Here is a 14545-nt window from a genome sequence, read left to right as displayed (position 1 = left end):
ACTAAGTGTGTAAAAATAATTCAATCCATTGTCTGACAGAACTGATCCATTACTGTTCACTGATTCAACAACTGTTCACTGAGTACCCATTCTGTGTTAGGGAATGTGTGAGCCATTCAGGATACAGAAAAAAAAGTTCCAGTTCCAACTAACTTCAAGGAAATCACAACCGAAAGTTTCACACCTATGTAGACAGCTTAAGTGATTTTTTTAATACAGCAAGAAAAAGTGAAATTCATGTAAACAGATGAAAGGTATCCCAGAAAAAAAAAATAGCACTAGAAAAAAGTACGTTCTCACCCCAGGTAAAAGAAAAAAACTTCTGTAAGTTCATGCTGCAGAATTTACCTTGAGCTGTGAAAGATATCAAGTGGTGTACTTTAGAAATCTGCTGAAGCCTACAAATTATATTAAAAGGCATGGAAGCAAAGCTAAGTGCTTTAGCTTCAGAAGAAATGCAGTCAGTGCCCTGGAACCAATTCCCAGGAGAATGCCGTGGTTCTCACAACCCAGCAAGCTAGTCAACAAGTCCAGGCAGGGACGTGAATTCACCTCCCATTCCAGACACTGATAAAATAGCACTTCCTGCTACTCTTAAATATGTTAATCCCCATTTCAAATATCTACAAGGCAAGTCTAGAGAGGGAGATGACAACTATTCTTATAATGTACTTATTTTTCTTTAAATACAGAAAATATTCAAATCCAGCATATATAGACTTACGATCGCCACAAACTGATCAACAGTTGATTTGCCAAGCTACCTTTATGTGGCTTTTTGAGCCAACCTCATACATAGTTTGAAGAATTTGCTGTGTTTATAGGTCTAAAACAATTATTTTATAAGCTCCAGTAACAATTCCTCAAAATGCTGAAAACCAAACACACACACACACAAGCTCCAGCTCCCTAAGGTCTTTTTGCTTTGCTTCCTGGGGCCCACATAGGCAAGAGGGCCAGGAGCTTCAGCTTAATTAGCACCTTTTTATACCAAAGCCTCTCAAGGTGAGGTGCAAAATATGCAGTAATCACTTAACAGCTCAGTCAGCTGTGCCAAGCTAACAGATGATAAGGAACAAAAGGAGAAAGACAGAAAGACTCCTTCATTGCAGATATGCCAAAGGAAAGCTGTGGCATGTGACCAAATAACCTTGAGTGTTTGTCACCTGTGTATTACACAAATGACCCCACAGAAAGAAAAAAATGTTATTAAAAAGCAGCAACAAAAACAAAACAGTATCAGGCACAAACCAATGAAAACATTCTCATGAAATGGCTCTCTGGGAATTTTCTAACATTTCTTCTTGGTCACCATCTGAACCCACATGGGGGAGTACAGGCCATGAGAATACACTTGAGATTCAGCAAAAATAATTAAGAGGTTGTATAATTGACCATATTGCACATCTCACCTCTGGGGTTGGGGGTCCCCTGGTTCAAGACCCCAAGTGGGATACAAGGTCACACCCAGTGAGGGCCGTTCTCTCACCTCCCTGACCATCCAGGTGGAAATTAAAGATCCCAGGATACTTTTCAAAATAGCACAGGGGATCACCCAGCTGTCTGGACCAGCAGTCCCCAGTCTCAATAAAATCCAACTTAATGTTCCTGGCTGGGAATGAGCCCTTCTCGAACATAGAGAAAGTCTGTACTCATGGACACAATTATGAAACTGTCCTTTGAGCACTGTAATTACTTTATAATTCACAGAGGACTTGAGATACTTGGAGAGTGAAGGATGCTATGAAAAAGTCAATTCGATTGTAATTTATAATTGAATTTATCCACAGAGAAACAAGTGGTCACTAAACGAAAGTATCTTCTAGGGAACAAATTTACAGGTGTAGCTTTTACAACTACCAGTGGCTTAGCTCCAAGAAAATTCAAATTCCAAAGTGATAGCTTTCCACAAAAAACATAACTTCAGAGTTGAGTATTTGTATTAAAAAAAATTCTCACCAAGTAGTATTTTTGTAGCTCAATCCCCCACTAGTTTAATATATACTCAAGTTAGGGGAAATAGACCTAATGTGTAAAGAAGGTTTCCATCACCTAAACAGTTTCCATCACCTCCTCCTAGTTAATCTTTAAATAACAATAGTTAGACATTGTGTGTTTTGTATACAAATTAAGAAAGGCAAAACTTACAAACTACATTCATCTTATATTAATTGACTACAAAGAAAATACTGAGAGGTAAACATTAAGAATGTCTTAGAGGGAAACAAATTAATATCAACATTTTACGCAGCAAAGCTCATATGAACAGTCATAAGTGACATTGCTAAATTTAAACACTGCATCCATAATCCACCTTTCAGCCCATGATCTGAAAGGTATTTGTAATATATGGGCAAGCAGAGTTCCAAGAGAAAAGTGTAAGCGAAGGATAGGGCAATGTGTTATTTTAAAGTATATAAAAACTATCACTATATAAAAAGTGATCCCAAAACTTACCAACTTGAAACAACATTTACTATATCATAGTTTCTCTGAGTCAAGACTTCAGCAGTGGCCTAGCTGGGACCACAATCAAGTGTCAGCAGGGCATGGGGTCCCATCTCAAGGTTTGACTGAGTATGGATCCACTTCCAAGCTCACACACGGAGTTGTTTGCAGGATTCAGTTCCACACAGGCTGTTGGACTGAAGGCTTCAGTTCCTCCTGGACTGTTGGCCAGAGGCCTCCCTCACTTCCTTCCACATGGGCCTCTCCATAGAGCAGCTCACAACATAGCAGTTGCCTTCCTCAGTGCAAGAAGCAAAAGAAGAAGATGGTGAATAATGGGGAATGAAGTCAGAGCCTTTCTGTACCCTAATCCCAGAATGATATCCATCACATTTTTAGTATTCTATTTGCCAGAAATGAGTCACTTGGTTCAGTCACTTGGAGGTCAGTGGCTGACCAGACAGAGGCTGCCTGCCCCAGGTAGGTGCCTGTGTAGTCAAGAATTAACTCTACCCAAAGAGCAGCAGTCTAGCCTTTGAATCTCTAAATCCTTGGAATTTCCTGAGTGATAGCAGTACCTTTGTTATTCATGGTGGACCCCTCTTATGCTGATGAGGTGACTCATTGTGGGCCCCTGGAGAGTTTGTGCTCATAGATGACTAAGGGTGAAAGCTGGCTACCTTGAAAGCCCAGTGAGATCAGAGGGTTGCGGCACTGAATCAGGTAATCAGCTGGTCAAGGATTCTATCAATCATTCCTACATAATGAAACCCCAATAAAAACTCTGGACACTGATATTTGGTGACTGCTATGATCTGAATGTCCCCCCAAAATTTATGTGTTGAAATGTAATCACCAATGTGATAGTATTAAGAGGTGGGGCCTTTTGGAGTAGATTCAGGCACAAGGGCAGAGCCCTCATGGATGGAATTAGGATCCTAATAAAAGGGCTTGAAGGAGTGAGTTTGCTCTCTTCTGGTCTTCTGCCTTCTAAGGTCACTGAGACAGTGTCACCTATGAGGAGAGGGCCCTCACCAGACACTGGCACCTTGAGCTTGGACTTCCCAGCCTCCAGAACTGTGAAAAATAAATATGTGTTTTTTATGTATAGTACATAGTCTATGATATTTTATTGGAGCAGCACAAAGTGACTAAGACAGTGACCTTCATAGGCTGACAATGTTGCACATTGTCACACTTCAACAACAGGAGGGTAACACATCCCTGAGGACACTGAAGCTTTACATTTGTGACCCTCTGAGTCTCAAATCCTGTCCCATGTGTCTCTTCCTTTGGCTGGCTCTAATGTGTGTCCTTTTGCTATAATAAAACTGTAATTTTAAGTATGGTGCTTTCCTGCATTCGGTGGGTCATTCTGGCAATTTATCAAACCTGAGGGAGTCCATGGGAACCCCTAAATTTGTTGTTACCTTTTCTCATATGAGGATGGCCCTGGGGACTCCCAAACTTGTAAGTGGTGTCAGAAGTCTTGGGGAAACTTGACAGTCTTGGAAGACTGTGCCCTTAACCTTGAGTTTGGCTGACTCCAAGTTAATACCTGAAAGACTTTTGCTGTTCCATTTATTCCGAAAGGAATTAACTATTTGGTTTGTTCATTTGTTTAGATTTTAGTCTTGCTTCTCTTTTTGAAGACAATTTCCTCAAGAGATATCCTAGATAAGCAAGTGGGGAAACTATTACCACTTTTTAGAGGACACCAGCCTCATCAAGTGATCATCCCCAGCCTAACAGAGCTCCTTCTAGAGCTATGGTAACCGCTGGGTTGGTGCAGGAGAGCTGGAAAGTGAACATGACAATGGCGTGCCCTTTATGAATCCCACCAAACACAATAGCAGCTAAATTATTGAAATGTTTGTCAATTTATTGCCACAGCAAATATTTTGAGATTTCTAGCTCAATGTATTCTACTGAGCATATTTTAGACAATATGAATTTTAGATCATTCCTTCATTATACTCCCTCTTTTTAATAAATGTTTACTGAGAGCATTCTATCTGCTAGGCACTGATGTAAGTGCTTCCCAGCATGACCTTATTTAATCCACAAAAACTATTCTTGAAGTAGTTGTCTGTTACTGCAGTAACTTTATTTTACAGATGAAGAAAGTAAGGAGCAAAGAGATTAAGGCCACAAGAAAAATAGAATTCTAAAGTCACATTGAAAAGCAAGTGAGCAGATATTCTACCAGTTCTTCTTAGGGTCACTTTTACTTGGAATATAAAATTGACAGGCACTAGACTCTGTTTTTTCATTACCATGGACTAATCACTGTAAATTTAATTGATTTTAAAGGCAACTGAAATTACGTGCAAAAGAAAGGAAAACTATTAATATTTCTTAGAAAAGGGATTGCAAGCTCAACAGCTTCTGGGGCCAGGCAGATAATGTGAGTGAATAAGGGAAGCAGTTGGGGGGGTGCCCAGTGAGCCCAGGAATGCCAGCCCCTCTACAGAATGCAAGAAACACAGGGACCCCATCGCTGCCTGTGGGAATGGGGTCCAGCATTGCCTAACCACAGGCTTTTCAAGAAAAACCCAGGAATCTGAAGTTCAGAAAAAAAAAAAAATTCCTTATTTTTAAATGTGAGCAACAAGCTATTGTTTTAATTTCTAAGCTAAACAAAACACACCAGTGGTTCAGAAGTTTGACCTAGAAAAAATAACTAAGAGAACAAATGTTATTTTGGCTCATTTGATTCCTGTCAAGAATCAAACCAGATTATCCTGGCTCCTGGTTGGGGCCAAAATGGCTTGACTCTATGGTGTGGACCACTTCGCAAATAAGCTCTTCACCTTCTAAACTTTGCAGACACAGAGCTGACCAGCTGGAGACAGTTAAGAAAGGAACCATGACATCATGAGCTCTTGAGGTTGGGAGAAATCATAAAAAGACCTGATCCATTGAAGAAATCCCTTCCACCCACATCTCTAGCAAATAATTATCCAGATTATCCTAGAATCTTCTAGGGGATTAATCTAAGGGATTCTTGAATCTGTGGGGATTAATCTGAAGATATCTCATCTCCCTTCTAATGAGCTCCAGTCATTATGAAATTCTTCCTAATACTGGCTTGAAGTGTGCCCTGTACTCATGCATCCTAGTTCTCTTCCCTGGATCCAGCTGACTGTACCAGCCTCTTTGCACCTGACAGCCTTTCCCGTATTCATAAACACTCTCTACATCAAGATTTATCTTACCTTACAGCCCTTCCAAGTAGGAACTCCTCAGCACTCTAGTTACCCTCTTCTGAGCTAGCTTCATAATATAAGTCTTCCCTTTAAAACATTGCACCTAGTACTAAACATGCAGAAGATGAGATCAAACTGCTTCTCAAAAAAAAAAAAAAAAAAAAAATCCCACCAAACAAAGCCATGCTACAGTTTGCCAATGGGAGAACCCACAACACACTTTTTGACCAACTTAGATATAAATTTGAAGAATTAGAATGAAATAGTGAAAAGTCTACTTTAAAATTTGAATTTGGTAATTTAGGAATTAAATTACAGATTTATTCTGAATCACACATTCTAATAGAATAGATCAATTTAGAAGCATAGCTTTTCTGGCTGGATGTGGTGGCTCATGCCTGTTAATCCCAGCACTTTGGGAGGTGAAGGCAGGAGGATCACCTGAGATCAGGAGTTCAAGACCAGCCTGGGCACCATAGTGGGACTCCCATCTCAACAACCACCACAAAATAAAAACGTGGCTTTTCTTTTCTACACACATCATCAAAAAAAAATTATTCACTCTTCATTTGCATCATTACATCATCCCTGCCATCACTGGAGCCACCTTCAGCGTCACATAAATAAAACAGATTTCAGGCCGGGCGCGGTGGCTCAAGCCTGTAATCCCAGCACTTTGGGAGGCCGAGACGGGCAGATCACGAGGTCAGGAGGTCGAGACCATCCTGGCTAACACGGTGAAACCCCGTCTCTACTAAAAAATACAAAAAACTAGCCGGGCGAGGCGGCGGGCGCCTGTAGTCCCAGCTACTTGGGAGGCTGAGGCAGGAGAATGGCGTAAACCCGGGAGGCGGAGCTTGCAGTGAGCTGAGATCCAGCCACTGCACTCCAGCCCGGGCGACAGAGCGAGACTCCGTCTCAAAAAAAAATAAATAAATAAAATAAAAAAATAAAATAAAATAAAACAGATTTCCAGAACATATCATCTTTAGCTCTAAATTGCTCAAAGTGTAGTATTTTTAAAAAGTTTCAGCCGGGCGCGGTGGCTCACGCCTGTAATCCCAGCACTTTGGGAGGCTGAGGTGGGCGGATCACGAGGTCAGGAGATCGTGACCATTCTGGCTAACACGGTGAAACCCCGACTCTACTAAAACTACAAAAAAATTAGCTGGGCGTGGTGGTGGGCGCCTGTAGTCCCAGCTACTCCGGAGGCTGAGGCAGGAGAATGGCGTGAACCTGGGAGGCGGAGCTTGCAGTGAGCGGAGATCGCCCCACTGCACTCCAGCCTGGGCGGCAGAGTGAGACTCCGTCTCAAAAAAACAACAAAAAAAATTCATTTAAGTAAAACATATATATACAGAAAAAGGCACAAATCATTCGTGTTTGGCTTATTGATTTTGCTCAAAGTGAGCCCAGAGAACGACTCTGGCCCTCATTACAAACCAGTGCCCCAGAAGCCCCGCTCTTTTCCTCTTCAGAGGGAAACCGTTATCCTGACTCGGACCACAGCAGTTTAAAGGTACCTGCTTTTGAATTTTATGTAAGAGTTATTTGTGTCTAGTTTCTTTTAGTCAATATTATGCTCATGAGAGTCATCCATACTATTTTATATTGTAGTTACACTTGTAGTTCAAGGTTTAAGTTTACATCTGTGTGTGGCGCATTTACTATGTTGTTCCCCCAAGCCACAAGTGTCCATTTGCATAATATTAGGCAGCTGGGCTTTTCAAATTCATCTCATAGGTTTATAGATGTGTGATTTCCACAATATAACCCCCTATTTGTTGGCTTTGTCAAGTGATCTCTAAAAATCAATTAAAATCTTGTTTAAATCAACATTTTGCATTTAAAACTGTGAGGTCATATACCCAGGAATAATCACTAAATTGATGTGAAATTTCTTTGCTTCCTTTTTTTTTTTTTAACTAATTCTGTCAAGGGGCCTCTGTAAGCCTCAAAACTGGCATTGATGGAGGTAATATGTCTTCATAATACAATATATTCTTGTTTCCTGTAATATGAGAAACTTATTAGACCTTAAATATAAGGTGGCTTTTTTTCAGATGGATAATTTTTGGAGGAAAAGCGCATCACATATTCAGGCATAAATTGTGGCTCATATTAACCTCTTATCACTTGGGTTCCAATATTTTCTCTTATTGAGCCTATGATTAGCTAAAATACCCAGATCTTTGGCACATGAGTTCCTATAGAACTATTTATTGCCAGAGTATATTTCTATTTTTACTTATACTTTTAACTAAGTATAAATTCCATATTAAGATCATCATATACCTCCATGTACATAATGCTAGGGATTTTTCAAAGCACTTTCAAATGCATTATCACAATAATTCAGTGCAATAGCCCAGGGAATGAATTGTTATGCACATTTTGTACATATGCATATAATTATCACCGATGAATTTCAACATGTTTGAAGGGATAATGCTGATGTTTTATAGAAGGCTCCTTCAAATGGAAAAGAACACTATCTAGCAAAATCAAAAGTCATGATATTTGAATATTCCCCGAAAAATACAAAAAGTAAGCTAGCACACAGCAAAATATTATTGTGATAAAAGAAAATAAAAGAAAAGCAAATTCAAACAATAATGAGGACCATTTTAGACTTAGTTAATGAATGAGGCAGAATCCAACAGTGAAAAAATTGCAGAGAAATTGTTGAATTCATTATTTCCTGGTAACACCATAAATTTGTATAATTCTTCTGGAAAAGTAAGTTGACAATATGTATATTTTAAAAACCAAAAACCAATCCATACCCATTCGCCAAATATTTCCCTGCATAAAATTTATTCTGGAGGAAATTATTTAGAAGAAAATACGTCATTTGCAGGGAGATATTCATTGAAGCCTTATTTACAATAATAAGAAAAGCAAACAATGTAAGTTTATTTCAATTTTTTAAATAAAGCTGTGTTCAAAGGAATGCCATCCAATCTCTCTCTCTCTCTTTCATACACACTCACACATACTATACTTTGCAAATATGGGAGAGAATATTACTGTTTCTGTATTCCTGTTACATCTTGTTCATTCCCAATATTCTCAACATTGTATTTCACACAATACTTTCTCATCTGAATTTTCTTATCTAACCATACAGTTAAGTTTACATTGGCCCAGGAACAGCCTTTGTGGTGAGGAAAAGGCTAGCAGGTATAACATGATTTTCAAAACTGCAAAACCAGATGGGAACTGTGACTCTCTGAATGGAGAGACTGTGGCTGTGTCTATGCACTTACAAATAAATTTTGTGATGAAAATACATTTGCATGAATCTCCAGATAACCTGAACAATTGTTTATCCAACAGTGCCGACTCTGAACATTTCGGCAGATCACAGGATGCCATCCCCAGCAGGCATCTCTCTTGTAGTGTAAAATGCACAGTGGCTCCCTCAACGTCTCGCTAACAGCTGCAGGAGGAGGGGGAGGGAAGACTTCATCTAGGTCCTTAGCAAGCGTAATTCAAGCCCTTGCCTTCATTAGTCTAAATATCATTTAGACTTTTAAACATGAAACTTGATTTTCTTAATTTAGAGGGGAAAATATTCGTTTAGTTCATGTATTTCCTGAGATATGCGGGAAATGTCAGAAGGTGGAAAACCAGGTATTTAAGGGGGTTTTGCACTTTTTATACAATCTAGTGCCTTAACTTCCCCTCAAGAGAGATAGGAGAAGCAGCTCAGACCATTGGAACAGTGTGCTCAATGTCAATGTTTGCCTTTCCAAATCCACATGTTTCTGGTCACTTCGTGACATGTTTATTGGTCTTGACAGGCAAGGAATAGAACAGGAAACTGCAACCTTGCACCCATCTGACTGGTCTGTGGGCAGACCAGCCTTGGTTTCTGCTTTGTTGAGTTCCACATGGTGGCTAGAGGCCCTCCTGCCATTAACTCCCCTTACATCCGATTCTCTGTAAAATTTGTACCAGCAAGTCTGGGGCAGTTAAATATATGGCTTGGGTAATTAAGCAGGTTACAGATGAATATTATTTGGTCTGCAAACAATTCTGTAAAAGGTTCCAGAGGGTTGTCTCGAGGATTGTAGCTTATTTGTGGGGTTTTGGCAGGAAATGGCTAATTATGACACCTGCACACGTTTCTATACAATTGGAGCCTGGGGATTCTCAACCTTGTGTACACAAGTCAGACTCGGCTTCATGGTGGGGAGCCACACAGCAGAGGACTGAGATCAAGCAGAGCCTTGTTAGCAGCACTATGGAGGAAACAGCTCAGCTCGGGCTAGCAGCTTACCTCTATGTATTTCCCCAGCAACCAATCCTAGGGATGCTGACATCGAAATTAGCCCCTTACATGCTCCATATCCACTGCAGGTCTTCTGAAGGTGCACTAGTCCATCATGAAAACATTACTTCAAGAGCAATTTCTCTGTCTCTCTAGGTTAGGAATTCCACTGATGGCATCTGGGAACCCTCTGTAAACCTGCAAGCAGAATTGGCAATGGGTATAAGCATGGAGAGAGATCCATAGCTTTTATCCGTTTCTCAAAGATAACAGATGGTGACTGCCTGATGTCAATGCTGCAATCTCAGAGCAGTGCAGGATCAGTTGAAGGACTTTAGGAAACAGAATGTGCCAAAACCCCAGGCTGCCCAGCTGGAGCCATCTCCTCTTCTTCCTCCTGGGGGTCCAGCTGACCCTAATTTCCAGCAGCTTCTGCTGGTAGGTGTGGCCATGTGGTTGAGTCCTAACCAAAGGAATATGAAAAAGAAGATGGCGCCTGTTCTGGCCAAGGCTTTTAATAGGTGACTGCCCCTCCTACAAATCTTTTCACCTTTCACCAGTTCATGTAGAGGATGACAAGGGGGCAGGAGACAGTAGAACCACAAGTCAAAAGGAGCTTGGATTCCTGAGTCATATGGAAGAAAGCTTCCCACCAACCAACAACAGCTGCCTCAGACCGTGAAGCACAAAAATAAACTTCTCTTCTGTTGAAAAATTCATTGTACACATTTATACAGAGTAGACTAGTCTACTGTAAGACAGGAAGCAGCCTGGTCGTATTTGCATTTTAGAATGGGCTTCACATTTCGAATATAGTTTTTGTGATGAAGAGAAACATCAGGCTTTCACTGTACTGCCATACTTTTGTATTATCACTTTTCAAAGTGCCCGACACATCCTGCCATTCCCACAGTGCCCAAATCTTAGACAACAAAAAAAGCATTTTATTTATAGATCAGCTGCTGGGTCATCTCCTTCAGACTCATACACAAGGACACAAAGTCTTCCAATATTATTTCCCTAAGTAAGACATCCAATTTTTCCTTGAATATCTCTAGTTCTAGAGTCGTGACAGCTTCCTGAGTGAAATTATTCTACTGCCTGATCGACCTTCATGGTCCAGAACTTTTTTCCCCCCACATCAGACTTTGGTTTTCTCTCTTCCGGCTTCACCAAGTAATTGGCCAGACCCAGGTGAATAAAATCACTCCATAGTGAAAACCGGAAACAGAGGTAAATGACTAAAATTAGCCTTTATTAAGTACTCCCTAGGTGTGATCTCCTTCAATCCTCATACTAATCCTCCATTTGACAGACTCTGAGATTTTAAATAACCCACCCATTATCACAACACAAAGGATGGAACCATGGCAGGTCTAGATCCTCATGGGCTTATAGCCCAGCCCAGCCCAGCCCCCTCTAATTGACTGTCTAGGACTCAGCTAATAGAAGCATTTCATCACTGATTCATGCTCAAGTCCCTCAGTCATTTGGGGAAATAAAACCTTGAGTTCGCTGAGTATTTTTACTTTGGTGGAGTGCACTTCCCAGAGCCAAAACAATTATGTTTTAGAAAGTATTCTAATTCCCTTGAAAGAGACCCAGCAGAAATGTTTGTAGACAGGAGGTATACAGAGACAGTGGATTTGAGAAAATCACTTTCTCATTGCTCAAAATGAGCTTCCAGAACTGATTAGAAAACATTCACTCTGAAAAGGAGCTGGGGAATTTGGGAAATGTTATACTGGTGTTGATCAGGTCCCTCTGCTCATGCATTGAAGATCTGAGACTAGAGGCCTGGGTGTCTCCTGACTCTCCTCTTCATTGCCTGCCCTTGCATAAATTGGAGGAAGGGTCCCCAGCCCCTCCACCACATCCTGGTCCTCCTGTAATCTTTGTTCAGTTGTATGCAGAGGGCCTTTGCAGGGGGAGGGGAGGGATCAGACCTTTCTGAGCCAAGGCATAGGCATCCCCAGCCACACTGATCAAGGCAGAGGCATGGGGTCTGTAAGGGCAAGCAGCCCTGAGCCGGCCACAGCCACAACATGTCCATGCCAAGCTTATCACCAGGACTGGGTAATGAGGTCAATGTGAAAACAACTGGAAGGCACGTTCCCCAGGAAACACAAGCAAAGTGGAAATGGCCCGACCTTATGTTGCAGAATCCAAACCCATTGAGTCAATTGCTGGGAAACATGACATGACCTTTCAGATGCAGTGAACATCGCTGGGAGAGCAGGCTACCCTGCTCTTTTCCATTTGCTGCCCCCGAGGCAGCAAGTCACTGGAAATAATAGCCCCCTTCCAAATCTGTGCTTCTTTGATGAAACACACATGCACAGCATCAAGCTTGACACTGGGGCAGACATGTGCTCATGTATTTGTGTGTGCGTACAGACACACACACATATATATATGTACTATGTGTATATGCTTTTATTTATCTGTAAGTCCCTTTCAACTTAATGTTTCATGTTCTATAATAGAATATGATATCATTATAGCTTTATATTTTAAATAGAAGTCTTTGGGACCCAGTGCATATTATTGAGTGAGAAAATAACCTTTACAGCCTCATTCTCAACAGCAGACAATGACTCCCTCTTTGAAATCAATTAACAAAGCTACTTGCCCCTCCAACACTGACCTAGCCCTGAAATAGACCCAATAAATGCTGCTTTTCTGCTTTCTACTGTCCTCCTATCTTTTCTACAGCTTATTAGAATCTGAATACAGAGCATGTTCTTCATGATTAGCAATTGCAAGTTAAAGGAAGGGACACTGCTCTTTCTGCAGGAAAACTGTTAAGTCTTGCTCTTGGGATTCAAACCTCAAGCCAGGAATGCTTGCCTTGGAAGCCAGTTTGATGGATAAGCTGGAAAAACAGCTCTGTGCTCTGTGATGGGAAAGCTCCTTTGATGAAATGTTAGACATTAGACTGCATGTCACCATAAGCACCTCTGAAGACTTCACAATCAACCACAGTGCTAAACATTTTAACAGAAAAAAAATTTCTTGCTGAGAAATGGAAAATGCTTACTAAGAGTCTGAAAAATATGATCCTATTTTTTAAAAAAGAAACGGGGTGAGGGCGGGGGTCCCAATGGGTAATTTGTACAATGTTTCATCCTTGTTGCTGAGGACAAGTTGCAGCATCATGAGTAGGCTGGCTAAACCTGGGTTAATTACATGGATATGGCATATATTGAGTTCCCAAAAGGATAATGTATGCCAAGATTGTTCTCCTCATATTCTGTGCTCTACTTAAACTTAGAATGAAAAATAGGGGAGCTGGGAGGGCTCGCGGGAGCTGTGAAATATATTCCCTGTAGATTACAGAATACTTTGAGCAATCATTAGAAAATGTAATCACTACTTTATCATATAAAACTGTTTCTCACTGTTGGAGGCTGATTTTTGTAGGTTTAATATAGCTCTAGGTCATGCTTTATGGATCACTCTGCGGAAATGCTTTGTTGGAAGTTTCCATCAAGGTTAGCTTAGCCATGAGGAGGTCAGGGAGCCTGAGCAGGAGTGTGACCCTCCTTCCCACAGAGCTGGAAGATCATAATTCTTGGGACCCCTGAGAAGACTGAACTTTGGAGATGTTCCCAGTCCTACAGGTCCTGCTTTCTGTAGGTAAGCCCCATGAAATTTATCACATCAGCAAGTAATGGAATAGTCATATGGAGTGAAAGTTGCCCTTGAAAATCCCTTAGGTAGCTTGTTAAGCCAAGCAACAATAATCATGATAACACCTAGCACTTAGTAAGAGCTTACTATGACCCACACTATTCTAGTGTTAAGATGTAGGTATGATGACTACTTCCATTTTATAGATGTGGGAAACTGAGGCACAGAATGAGTTAGTGACACTCACCCAAGGTCACAGAGCCACTCAGTGGTGGAGCCAGGATTTGAACACTGGAAATCTGGCTTCACAGCCCTTGCTTGTTAGTACATGTGGCTTGGTATACAGTACCCAGTATGCTACTGTGCTTGCATAAAAATTGAATGTCTGATGAACTATGAAGAGTGAAGACTAATCCTGTATGTCTTCCAGTGATGCATCTTTCTCTTCCCAATGATACCCCTGAAATTGTCATTTTCCTCTTGTAGTTGAAACTGATCCAATTGTCCCATAGAGCTGATGTTTAAGGTTTCTTTGAATAAACATAGAAATCGATGCTTCCAGTCTTAAAACTTGAGAAAGTTACATTTGTCTTATCTGAGTTCCTTTTTCAGACAACCAACCATCAGGTCTCCCAGATAGTATCAAGGAGCTGAAATTCACCAGATCACTGTCAGACCATTCACCCATCATGACTGCCTAACTGCCCACCTGCTTCCTGTTGACCAACTTCTCTTCCTTACCCATCCCTAATTCCTGTTTTCCCACACATGGTTACATTGCTTCCCTGCTATGTAAACCCCTAACTTTAGTCAGCCTGGGAGATTGATTTGAGAGTTCTCCACTGCGGCACCCAGTCAAAGCCTTCTTCCTTGGCAATACTCATTGTTTCAGTGATTGCCTTTCTGTGTAGCAAGCAACGGGACCTAGACCAAACCCTTAGTGTTTCAGTAACATAGGGATCTCATACAGTTGAACTTG

At 41.0% G+C, this 14545-nt stretch overlaps 1 long non-coding RNA gene across 2 annotated transcripts in view; it reads right to left on the bottom strand.

Moving 5' to 3' along the window:
- Window positions 1–1761: 1761 nt before the first annotated feature.
- Window positions 1762–14545, bottom strand: part of LOC111548271 — a 93902-nt gene continuing 81118 nt past the window's right edge. Inside the window, exons 1-3 of one of the 2 annotated variants that reach the window (XR_002733352.1) lie at window positions 9943–10162; window positions 5667–5766; window positions 1762–2743 (exon numbers count right to left, since the gene is read on the bottom strand). This is a non-coding gene — a long non-coding RNA (uncharacterized LOC111548271). Of the gene's footprint in view, window positions 2744–5666; window positions 5767–9942; window positions 10163–14545 lie in introns of those variants that run through there. The other variant, XR_002733353.1, reaches the window with a different exon arrangement.

Source organism: Piliocolobus tephrosceles, chromosome 6, assembly GCF_002776525.5.
Source record: "Piliocolobus tephrosceles isolate RC106 chromosome 6, ASM277652v3, whole genome shotgun sequence".
Classification (NCBI taxonomy): domain Eukaryota; kingdom Metazoa; phylum Chordata; class Mammalia; order Primates; family Cercopithecidae; genus Piliocolobus; species Piliocolobus tephrosceles.
Note: the sequence above shows the minus strand (reverse complement) of the source record. Positions and strands in the feature narration are given on the sequence as shown.